The 13,104-nt window shown below is 43.9% G+C and overlaps 1 pseudogene across 1 annotated transcript in view; it reads left to right on the plus strand.

The window, feature by feature from the left end:
* LOC123743529 (methyltransferase-like protein 22) overlaps positions 1–12,780 on the plus strand; it is a 36,074-nt pseudogene extending 23,294 nt beyond the window's left edge. Inside the window, exons 5-9 of the transcript XR_014392508.1 lie at positions 5,870–5,877; positions 6,618–6,663; positions 6,904–6,984; positions 9,368–9,470; positions 12,318–12,780. The product of XR_014392508.1 is annotated as a methyltransferase-like protein 22 (transcript). The remainder of the gene's footprint in view (positions 1–5,869; positions 5,878–6,617; positions 6,664–6,903; positions 6,985–9,367; positions 9,471–12,317) is intronic.
* The last annotated feature ends 324 nt before the right edge of the window (positions 12,781–13,104 follow it).

A 13,104-nucleotide genomic window follows, 5' to 3' on the forward strand; every position in this document is an offset into this window, starting at 1 on the left:
CACGGGGGCCGCCTGGTGTGTGTTGGGGTTGCTACCAACCGGGACCCACCAGACGTGAATGTCCCATAAACCCATGGCAGGATCGAACTGGGGATAACACCTACAATAGGCGTCCACCAACAAACAACAGCTCCGGTGGCTGGCAGCCACCTGCTAGTGGAAACCAGAATGGCTGGGGCCCTACTGGTGGATGGCAGGGCAACCAAAACCCACCCCCGGGCCCTGTGAACCCATGGTCGGGACCTAATCAGACATACTAGGGATGCCCAGAGAATCCTAAAGGGGAGGGTCAGTTCCCAATAGTAACCACGAGAGCTGACCAAGAACCTATGCTGCAGGTTCAAATAGAAAATAAAGGTATACCCATGATGATAGATACTGGAGCCACGTATATTGGTTAGGAGGAATTGAGACAGATGTAGACAGAACAGCGAGGAGATGGGGTAAATTTATTCAGGCCCAAATACCTAAAGCCGTTAGAGCAAAATCTGAATATCACTGCACAATGCAATTTGACCCTCATCAGGACCCATTATTAGAAAAGCTCTGGGTTATGGGGGCAAATGGTAGAAAAGCACCAATTATGTCCCAATGTATAATCATTGGAAAACAGGGAGCAGCCATGGATGTGATGGACGAAGATGGATCTGAATTTGTACAGAAATGGTTTAATGTTTCTGACTCTGTCCCTCACATTACATTGCTGGTGAATCAAGGTTTCACATCAAAAGATCTAGGACCCATGATGAGGAAAGCTAAAGGAAAAATATGGGACAGAACAGACAATCCATTGATTTTCCATTCCAAAAATACCTGGATACAGAGGGGAGCCTCTATGGATAGACATGGGGTATGGAGAACACATGATGGTGCCATACTTGCCACCACCACCTTATTGGTTTTGCTTATTAATGATGCACATGATCTAGACAAATAAAAAAAACAAGGTTTTTGGTCTCCTTATCTACAGGCAACAGTAGATGAGATTTTGTCAAAATGTGAAATATGCGCGAAAAACAACATACGTAAAGGCATAACCACGCCCATAGGTCACATACCGGTCCCAGAAGGTCCATTCCGACACATTGTGATGGACTACGTAGATATGATAAAACCTGCATATGGTAAAAGATACATGTTAGTCATCATAGACAGGTTTAGCAGGTGGATAGAAGCAGTACCGTCGGCTGATCAAGGAGCAAGCACCGTGATAAAATTCTTATCAAAAGAAGTAATACCTAGGTTTGGTATTCGATCAGAAATCAGCTCAGACAATGGCGCAGCGTTTATACAAAAAGATTTGCCTATCCACAGGGCTTAACTGGGTAGATGCTTTGCCGCTTGCACTAATGAGCAGTCGCATGGAAACTAACAGAAACACGCACTTGTCACCGCATGAAATGCTTACGGGTCGACCCATGCCTGTGCCATCACTAGGGGGACTCTACAAAGGTCCCTCTTTAGACATACTAGAAACAGAACTAAAATCATATGTAAAGCACCTAACCAAGATACATGAAGTTATATATTCACAGGAGAAAAAGAAGGAACCGGAGCAGAGACCAGAGGGGCCACGCCAGGTAATACCAGGGGACCTGGTCTACATTCGGGTGTTCCGGAGAAAGTGGGATCAACCAAGGAGAGAAGGACCCTACGAGGTGGCCGAAGCAACATCAACAGCCGTCCAGGTGAAAGGAAGCAAGACGTGGTATCATCTCAACCACTGCACCAGAGTCCCAACAGAAAGGAGGAAACAACCGGATAGAAAAGAGGATGCTGAGGATGCTGATACACCAAACGGGGGCGCAACAGGAGAAGGAGCAGCGGAAGAAATCGTGGCTCCAAAAGGAAGCCAGGAAGCTAACAGCCCAAGTGGAAGCCAAGAGACAACTGATACACCACCAACTGCTCTCAGAAGAAGTAAACGAAGAAACAGGGCGGGAGAAGAAACCGGCCAACCAACAATATTCAAACCTGTGGAACCAGAGACTCCAGGGTGGGGGGAAAAAAAACGATATGCCTGATACTCCTGGTGATATGCCTGCTGTGGCAGATATCTATGGCGAAAGCCCAATACAATGGGACCCCGAAGTGAACCCCAGAGAATGGGAACAATTCTTCCCTGGAATTGATGCCTACCCAGATGGGGAGCCAGGTGGGTCAGAGGAGGGAGATCCACAAGCTAAAGAAGGAAATACCCCTACAGGAGCCACTGAAGAAGAAAATATCCCAACAGAAGCTACTGAAGGAGAGACGAGCCCAACAGGAGCTGCCGAAGGAGAAACTACTCAAACAGCAGGAGGAGAAACTTCCCAAAGGAGAGAAGAGGGAGACGTTCCAAGGGCCGAAGGGCAAGGGACTTTTACACTCACCCGGTCCCCTTGATGAACAACTGAATAGGAAAGAAAGAGAGGAACCTGCCAAACAACCGGGTAGGACAAACAGGGTTAGCATTCCAGTCCCACCTCAGATCATAACGGAAACAGGAGAACAAAAATCGGTCGCATTATACAGGGTAAAACCCCTACCTGAAGTCGCATACTGTGGATGGACTCATCATCAGACGAAGGGAGAAGTGATTTGGGATCCAAAAGGATGTGACTTAACAATAATCAAAGAAGAAAATGAATGGGTGCTCAGCATAAATAACATTGAACCCGTTGAAGGAGAAGAATTTATAGTTGAACTGGCACGTACAAGACTGACTGAAGGGAGCAGTTCAACCACCATGAAAATCGAATTCACACCGGCACCCAATCTAGAGGTGCTTACAACGACAAGAACCACGACGACTGTGGCAGCTGCTGTAAGCACCACAGTGGTCACCACCAGAGTACCAACTACTACTCTGGGTGAGAAATCCACTATACCTACAACGAAACCAAAAGCATCAGAAACAGGAGGGTTCTTTACAGACATTGGAACTTGTTGACAAAACCCTACAGTCCACCACAAGAGGACGACGCGGATGAAACAGCAAGTATGTTAGAACCAGAACCGCTCAAGGACAAAACATTGGAAGAAGCGGTAAAGAATGATTGGTGTAAATGGGCTAGGTATACGGCGGACAGACATAGAATGGACAATTGTATCTTGTGCAGCAAATCACCTTTGTCTGAAGTGTTAATAGTACCTGAACCTGCATCATTTGACAGTTGTGCTAATTGGAAAAATGCTAATTGCAATCCGGGAAAGTACCATATTCCTTTGTGTGACATTGAATGCAGAATGGCCTTGGGTAGTACTAGGGGTAAAACTATGTTAAATGAGACTGTACTGGCTAATAAGGAATGTGCTGCATACAACATTAAAACTGATTTAACTAGACCTCAGATAGACAAAGTACTGTGGTTAAGGGAAAATATGAATGTTTCTATAACTATGGTATTGGTGGGATTAACGTAGGAAACACAACTGTTAAATGTGACACTATCTGGGTGTTAGAGATTGCGGGGATTCGCAAATTTGATGAGAAAGGATTAATTACCAATAGGAGGGGTTCGTGTGGCCACATCACTCAGGTTGCACCATCTCTTACTATGTTAAAAACCCAAGATAGAGGTATTGCTGATAGCTTTTGGATGTGTGGGAAAAACAAACTTCTGAATGTTCTTCCTGAAGAATGGACTGGATTATGTGCTTTAGTCAGAGCAGTCCAACAGGTTACCATCATCAAAACACCACAGGAGGAGCATGTTAAAACTAGAACTAGGAGGGAGTATGAATCAGATCCTAGAGTGTACCTTGATTCAATTGGACAACCCAGAGGTGTGCCCAATGAGTTTAAGGCCAGAGATGAGATTAAATCTGGATTTGAATCTATATTGTTGTGGGTAACACCCAATAAGAACTTAGAGTGGATTAATTATATATACTATAACCAAAAAAGATGTATTAATTATACTGACTCTGCCTTGACAGCCTTAGGAGAACAGGTAAAGGCCACAAGCCAGATGACATGGCAGAATAGGGAAGCTCTCAACTGGCTATTGGCAGATAAGGGGGGAGTTTGTGTAATGTATGGAGATGCTTGTTGTACTTTTATTCCCAACAACACTGCACCTAATGGAACATTTTCCCTAGCTATGAATAAACTTAAAGGGTTAAGAGCAGAAGTAAAGGTGAATGCTGGGTTTGATTCTCATGCCTGGGATTGGTTGGACCTGGCTTTGGGAAAATGGGGTGCTATGTTTACTAGGCTGGCCATTATGATGGGTGGAGGTCTAGTGGCATTGGGCATTGTATTTTGCTGTGTGGTGCATTTGGTTAAATCACTTGTGGTCAAAACCACTGTTAAACAGATGTCAGTACATGGAGCAGACCCTAGACATAAGAGGGGGTCAAGAAAGAAGTTTAAGGAACATATACTGGATCCACCTCTCATAATCAATCCTGTCCCTGGTAACCCTGGACATTATATGGACAAGAATGGAAAACCTTGCAATGCTGTTGGAGGACCCCTTGATTGCCCTTTTGGTAATCCTAACTGTCGTCATGGGGTAATTCTTGGGGGAGGTTATGAGTGCCATGATTGGCGTCCTGGTGGGTTTCCTGTGTATGCCAAAGACCCCGATTCGGATGAGATAGTGCTTGTCCATGTACACAAAAAATGTCTGCAACCCAGGCGTTGCAAGTGGTGCTCCCAAGAGGACAATGATGGACATTACCATCATCCTGAACCCTTATTCTGTGCAATGTGTCAAAGAGAGGATTGCCCTATATGTGGAAATGAGGAATGTGCCCCTATGATGTAAATTCTGGTATGACTTTGAACAAACCTTAAGTGTATATTGTATTTTATGTTTGTTTTATGGTTTTCATACATATATAAATGTATGCATTTTCTTTTAAATTCAAGCCAGTTTTGCCTTCCTAAAATGAGGATCATTTATTACACGCTAGGTAATAGAAGGTATTCCGGTTACAAGTGTCTACGAACCATGCCCTTAATCTTCTAGCAGTAATGAGTGATACATGCTTAATTTCTGTTAGAGAGGGGTCCGCGAGGGAGAATCGTGTTAGAGTGTCTCAATTTGGAATGTTGTCTGTAACTTTTATTTTTGCTCACTTAGGCCTTGTTCAGATTCATAGTAAGAATATTAACTTTAATTAGGTCTATTATTCTTTTAAATTCTTGTTATATTCTTTTTATTATTTTCTATATTCTATCTATACTCTACATAACTGAGATAACCTCAGGCAAGGCTATGTGCTACATGCTCATGCTTCTTCATAGTATATCTATTATTTTGCTTCCATCCTTATTGTCTCTAGTTTAATCATGTTTGATGTGGGACTAATTAGTCCCAGAGGAGGGATTTATGTGGGAGAAAGGTAGACTTGCTGAGGGAAGGAAAAACAGAAATACATTAGCTAGCGAAAGAGGAGACTGGCAGCAGGCCCTGAGTGGAGATAACAGGTGGCCATACATCCCCAAGCAGGAACCACGCAACGGCCAGGCAAGCTGAATGTATGGCCATGACTAAATATATGCCAAGCGTAAGCATGCAATGCATGCATTATTTTCATATCCATATGAGGAGAGTCTAGCCACTACTATGTTAGAGCTAAAAGCAGATGTGGGCGTTATCCTCAGATATGGGCGTTATCCATTGGGTTGAAAGAAAAAGGTGGCAGAACGCATAGGGGGTTTTACTTCATTTACATAAAGGATGGACCTATGTATTGTATATGCATAAAAGCAGAGCCGGGGCCCAAGGAAGGGAGTTGTTGTCCGCGGACCGGCTCGGCTTTACTACTCTGTATTAAAGTCTATATTGAATTTACAAGTTCTTGTAAGAAGTGTTATTCTTAAGACAATTTTCCACGGCAGTGACAGTATTATAGTGTTGTGTTGTATCTTTAACAGGTGGAGAGGTGACAGTATTATAATGTTGTGTTGTCTCTTTAACAGGTGGGGAGGTGACAGTATTATAGTGTTGTCTCTTTAACAGGTGGGGAGGTGACAGTATTATAGTGTTGTCTCTTTAACAGGTGGGGAGGTGACAGTATTATAGTGTTGTCTCTTTAACAGGTGGAGAGGTGACAGTATTATAGTGTTATCTCTTTAACAGGTGGAGAGGTGACAGTATTATAGTGTTGTGTTGTCTCTTTAACAGGTGGAGAGGTGACAGTATTGTAGTGTTGTGTTGTCTCTTTAACAGGTGGAGAGGTGACAGTATTATAGTGTTGTGTTGTCTCTTTAACAGGTGGGGAGGTGACAGTATTATAGTGTTGTGTTGTCTCTTTAACAGGTGGAGAGGTGACAGTATTATAGTGTTGTGTTGTCTCTTTAACAGGTGGGGAGGTGACAGTATTATAGTGTTGTGTTTTCTCTTTAACAGGTGGAGAGGTGACAGTATTATAGTGTTGTGTTGTCTCTTTAACAGGTGGAGAGGTGACAGTATTATAGTGTTGTCTCTTTAACAGGTGGGGAGGTGACAGTATTATAATGTTGTGTTGTCTCTTTAACAGGTGGAGAGGTGACAGTATTATAGTGTTGTGTTGTCTCTTTAACAGGTGGGGAGGTGACAGTATTATAGTGTTGTGTTGTCTCTTTAACAGGTGGGGAGGTGACAGTATTATAGTGTTGTGTTGTCTCTTTAACATGTGGGGAGGTGCGAGTATGTCTGCTGGACTGACTCAGACACGATCTCTGCACAGGTGGGCAGGCTACACGATCACACACACACACACACACACACACACACACACACACACACACACACACACACACACACACACACACACACACACACACACACACACACACACACACACACACACACACTCACATTGAGAAACACACACACACAGACATAGAGAAACACACACACATTATGTTAAACCATGGTCTCTCTGCTGATCTCTCCTCTTTCTCTCCATTCATCTCTTGTTTCTCAGATGCTGATGCAGAGTTTGGATGGACAGAGGATGAAGTGGCAGATCTCCATGACAACACAACAATTATCATTGCGGCTGACGGTAAGACAGTTGTGATCAGGTGCTATCTGGTGGGATCAGGTGCTATCTGGTGGGATCAGGTGCTATCTGGTGGGATCAGGTGCTATCTGGTGGGATCAGGTGCTATCTGGTGGGATCAGGTGTTATCCGGTGGGATCAGGTGTTAACCGGTGGGATCAGGTGTTGTCCGGTGGGATCAGGTGTTGTCCGGTGGGATCAGGTGTTGTCCGGTGGGATCAGGTGTTATCCGGTGGGATCAGGTGTTAACCGGTGGGATCAGGTGTTATCCGGTGGGATCAGGTGTTAACCGTTGGGATCAGGTGTTAACCAGGGGATCAGGTGTTATCCGGTGGGATCAGGTGTTAAGTGGTGGGATCAGGTGTTAACCGGTGGGATCAGGTGTTAACCGGTGGGATCAGGTGTTAACCGGTGGATCAGGTGTTAACCGGTGGGATCAGGTGTTAACCGGTGGGATCAGGTGTTATCCGGTGGGATCAGGTGTTATCCGGTGGGATCAGGTGTTATCCGGTGGGATCAGGTGTTATCCGGTGGGATCAGGTGTTAACCGGTGGGATCAGGTGTTAACCAGGGGATCAGGTGTTAACCAGGGGATCAGGTGTTAACCAGGGGATCAGGTGTTAACCGGTGGGATCAGGTGTTATCCGGTGGGATCAGGTGTTAACCGGTGGGATCAGGTGTTAACCGGTGGGATCAGGTTTTAACCGGTGGAATCAGGTGTTAACCGGTGGGATCAGGTGTTAACCGGTGGGATCAGGTTTTAACCGGTGGAATCAGGTGTTAAGTGGTGGGATCAGGTGTTAACCGGTGGGATCAGGTGTTATCCGGTGGGATCAGGTGTTAAGCGGTGGGATCAGGTGTTATCCGGTGGGATCAGGTGTTAAGCGGTGGGATCAGGTGTTATCCGGTGGGATCAGGTGTTAAGCGGTGGGATCAGGTGTTAACCGGTGGGATCAGGTGGGATCAGGTGTTATCCGGTGGGATCAGGTGTTATCCGGTGGGATCAGGTTTTAACCGGTGGGATCAGGTTTTAACCGGTGGAATCAGGTGTTAAGCGGTGGGATCAGGTGTTAACCGGTGGGATCAGGTGTTAACCGATGGGATCAGGTGTTAACCGGTGGGATCAGGTTTTAACCGGTGGAATCAGGTGTTAACCGGTGGGATCAGGTGTTAACCGGTGGGATCAGGTTTTAACCGGTGGAATCAGGTGTTAAGTGGTGGGATCAGGTGTTAACCGGTGGGATCAGGTGTTATCCGGTGGGATCAGGTGTTAAGCGGTGGGATCAGGTGTTATCCGGTGGGATCAGGTGTTAAGCGGTGGGATCAGGTGTTAACCGGTGGGATCAGGTGGGATCAGGTGTTATCCAGTGGGATCAGGTGTTATCCGGTGGGATCAGGTTTTAACCGGTGGGATCAGGTTTTAACCGGTGGAATCAGGTGTTAAGCGGTGGGATCAGGTGTTAACCGGTGGGATCAGGTGTTAACCGGTGGGATCAGGTGTTAACCGGTGGGATCAGGTGTTAAGCGGTGTTATCCGGTGGGATCAGGTGTTAACCGGTGGGATCAGGTGTTAACCGGTGGGATCAGGTTTTAACCGGTGGAATCAGGTGTTAACCGGTGGGATCAGGTGTTAACCGGTGGGATCAGGTTTTAACCGGTGGAATCAGGTGTTAAGTGGTGGGACCAGGTGTTAACCGGTGGGATCAGGTGTTATCCGGTGGGATCAGGTGTTAAGCGGTGGGATCAGGTGTTAACCGGTGGGATCAGGTGGGATCAGGTGTTATCCGGTGGGATCAGGTGTTATCCGGTGGGATCAGGTTTTAACCGGTGGGATCAGGTTTTAACCGGTGGAATCAGGTTTTAAGCGGTGGGATCAGGTGTTAACCGGTGGGATCAGGTGTTAACCGGTGGGATCAGGTGTTAAGCGGTGTTATCCGGTGGGATCAGGTGTTAACCGGTGGGATCAGGTGTTAACCGGTGGGATCAGGTGTTAACCGGTGGGATCAGGTGTTATCCGGTGGGATCAGGTGTTATCCGGTGTTATCCGGTGGAATCAGGTGTTAAGCGGTGGGATCAGGTGTTAAGCGGTGGGATCAGGTGTTAAGCGATGGGATCAGGTGTTAACCAGTGGTATCAGGTGTTAAGCGGTGGGATCAGGTGTTATCCGGTGGGATCAGGTGTTAACCGGTGGGATCAGGTGTTAACCGGTGGAATCAGGTGTTAACCGGTGGAATCAGGTGTTAGCCGGTGGAATATTAATGATCTCCCTGCTAATTCACTAGCACTCAGAGCAGACTACAGGTAAAGACCACAGATAGTATGTTGCTGAATGATCTCTGTGGAATATTAATGGTAATAAACTGTATTTATTTGACATTTGTTCCAGTGTGCTACGATGACAATCTGACAGACGCGCTGTTCCGAACTCTGTACAGAATCTGTAACAACCTCCGTCTCCCCTGTACTACATACCTGTCTATAGAGAAGAGGTAACATACCTGTCTATAGAGAAGAGGTAACATACCTGTACTACATACCTGTCTATAGAGAAGAAGTAACATACCCTTCTATAGAGAAGAGGTAACAAACCTGTACTACATACCTGTCTATAGAGAAGAGGTAACAAACCTGTACAACATACCTGTCTATAGAGAAGAGGCAACATACCTGTACTACATACCTGTCTATAGAGAAGAGGTAACATACCTGTACTACATACCTGTCTATAGAGAAGAGGTAACATACCTGTACTACATACCTGTCTATAGAGAAGAGGTAACATACCTGTACTACATACCTGTCTATAGAGAAGAGGTAACATACCTGTACTACATACCTGTCTATAGAGAAGAGGTAACAAACCTGTACTACATACCTGTCTATAGAGAAGAGGTAACAAACCTGTACTACATACCTGTCTATAGAGAAGAGGTAACATACCTGTACTACATACCTGTCTATAGAGAAGAGGTAACATACCTGTACTACATACCTGTCTATAGAGAAGAGGTAACATACCTGTACTACATACCTGTCTATAGAGAAGAGGTAACATACCTGTACTACATACCTGTCTATAGAGAAGAGGTAACATACCTGTACTACATACCTGTCTATAGAGAAGAGGTAACATACCTGTACTACATACCTGTCTATAGAGAAGAGGTAACATACCTGTACTACATGCCTGTCTATAGAGAAGAGGTAACAACCCTGTACTACATACCTGTCTATAGAGAAGAGGTAACATACCTGTACTACATACCTGTCTATAGAGAAGAGGTAACAACCCTGTACTTATACCTGTCTATAGAGAAGAGGTAACAACCCTGTACTACATACCTGTCTATAGAGAAGAGGTAACAACCCTGTACTACATACCTGTCTATAGAGAAGAGGTAACATACCTGTACTACATACCTGTCTATAGAGAAGAGGTAACATACCTGTACTACATACCTGTCTATAGAGAAGAGGTAACAACCCTGTACTACATACCTGTCTATAGAGAAGAGGTAACATACCTGTCTATAGAGAAGAGGTAACATACCTGTACTACATACCTGTCTATAGAGAAGAGGTAACATACCCTTCTATAGAGAAGAGGTAACAAACCTGTACTACATACCTGTCTATAGAGAAGAGGTAACAAACCTGTACAACATACCTGTCTATAGAGAAGAGGCAACATACCTGTACTACATACCTGTCTATAGAGAAGAGGTAACATACCTGTACTACATACCTGTCTATAGAGAAGAGGTAACATACCTGTACTACATACCTGTCTATAGAGAAGAGGTAACATACCTGTACTACATACCTGTCTATAGAGAAGAGGTAACATACCTGTACTACATACCTGTCTATAGAGAAGAGGTAACAAACCTGTACTACATACCTGTCTATAGAGAAGAGGTAACAAACCTGTACTACATACCTGTCTATAGAGAAGAGGTAACATACCTGTACTACATACCTGTCTATAGAGAAGAGGTAACATACCTGTACTACATACCTGTCTATAGAGAAGAGGTAACATACCTGTACTACATACCTGTCTATAGAGAAGAGGTAACATACCTGTACTACATACCTGTCTATAGAGAAGAGGTAACATACCTGTACTACATGCCTGTCTATAGAGAAGAGGTAACAACCCTGTACTACATACCTGTCTATAGAGAAGAGGTAACATACCTGTACTACATACCTGTCTATAGAGAAGAGGTAACATACCTGTACTACATACCTGTCTATAGAGAAGAGGTAACAACCCTGTACTACATACCTGTCTATAGAGAAGAGGTAACAACCCTGTACTACATACCTGTCTATAGAGAAGAGGTAACATACCTGTACTACATACCTGTCTATAGAGAAGAGGTAACATACCTGTACTACATACCTGTCTATAGAGAAGAGGTAACAACCCTGTACTACATACCTGTCTATAGAGAAGAGGTAACATACCTGTCTATAGAGAAGAGGTAACATACCTGTCTATAGAGAAGAGGTAACAACCCTGTACTACATACCTGTCTATAGAGAAGAGGTAACAACCCTGTACTACATACCTGTCTATAGAGAAGAGGTAACATACCTGTACTACATACCTGTCTATAGAGAAGAGGTAACATACCTGTACTACATACCTGTCTATAGAGAAGAGGTAACAACCCTGTACTACATACCTGTCTATAGAGAAGAGGTAACATACCTGTCTATAGAGAAGAGGTAACATACCTGTCTATAGAGAAGAGGTAACATACCTGTACTACATACCTGTCTATAGAGAAGAGGTAACAAACCTGTCCTACATACCTGTCTAAAGAGAAGAGGTAACATACCTGTACTACATACCTGTCTATAGAGAAGAGGTAACATACCTGTACTACATATCTGTCTATAGAGAAGAGGTAACATACCTGTACAACAGTGCCTTCGGTAAGAATTCAGATCCCTTGACTTTCTCCACATTTCATTACATGACAGACTCATTCTAAAACGTAATACATTTCATTTTTTCCTCATCAATCTACACACAGTTACCAATAATGACAAAGCAAAAACTGGTTATTCGATTTTTTTAATCAAATGTATAAAAAACATTAAAATGAATTAACACATTTACATACGTATTCAGACCCTTAACTCAGTACTTTGTTGAAGCATCTTTGACAGTGATTACAGCCTTGAGTCTTTAATTACAGTGTGTGTGTGTGTGTGTGTGTGTGTGTGTGTGTGTGTGTGTGTGTGTGTGTGTGTGTGTGTGTGTGTGTGTGTGTGTCGTTCGTTCGTTCGTTCGTTCGTTCGTTCGTTCGTTCGTTCCCCAGGCTGAACTTCACTCTGAGACACATGGACATATCATGCGAGGCCTACGACCATTTCCGCCACTGTCTGTGTGAGATGCAGGAGCTACAGAACAGACGGACATGCTTCATAGTGGAGCAGGTCAAACCCTCTTTCCCACAGTGCCTGCTGTATGAGCGCATAGAGCAACTGGTGAGAGACAAACACTTGACTGAACCTAGAAAACCCCTACCCAACAGAATGTTTCTAGTACTATATCCTAAACCCAACAGAATGTTTCTAGTACTATATCCTAAACCCAACAGAATGTTTCTAGTACTATGTCCTAAACCCAACAGAATGTTTCCAGTACTATATCCTAAACCCAACAGAATGTTTCTAGTACTATATCCTAAAGCCAACAGAATGTTTCTAGTACTATATCTTAAACCCAACAGAATGTTTCTAGTACTATATCCTAAACCCTACCCAACAGAATGTTTCTAGTACTATATCCTAAACCCAACAGAATGTTTCTAGTACAATATCCTAAACCCAACAGAATGTTTCTAGTACTATATCCTAAACCCAAAATAATGTTTCTAGTACTATATCCTAAACCCAACAGAATGTTTCTAGTACTATATCCTAAACCCAACAGAATGTTTCTAGTACAATATCCTAAACCCAACAGAATGTTTCTAGTACAATATCCTAAACCCAACAGAATGTTTCTAGTACTATATCCCAAACCCTACCCAACAGAATGTTTCTAGTACAATATCCTAAACCCAACAGAATGTTTCTACTACTATATCCTAAACCCAACAG

Source organism: Salmo salar, chromosome 06 (genome assembly GCF_965601325.2).
Source record: "Salmo salar chromosome 06, fSalSal1, whole genome shotgun sequence".
In the NCBI taxonomy this organism is placed as follows: domain Eukaryota; kingdom Metazoa; phylum Chordata; class Actinopteri; order Salmoniformes; family Salmonidae; genus Salmo; species Salmo salar.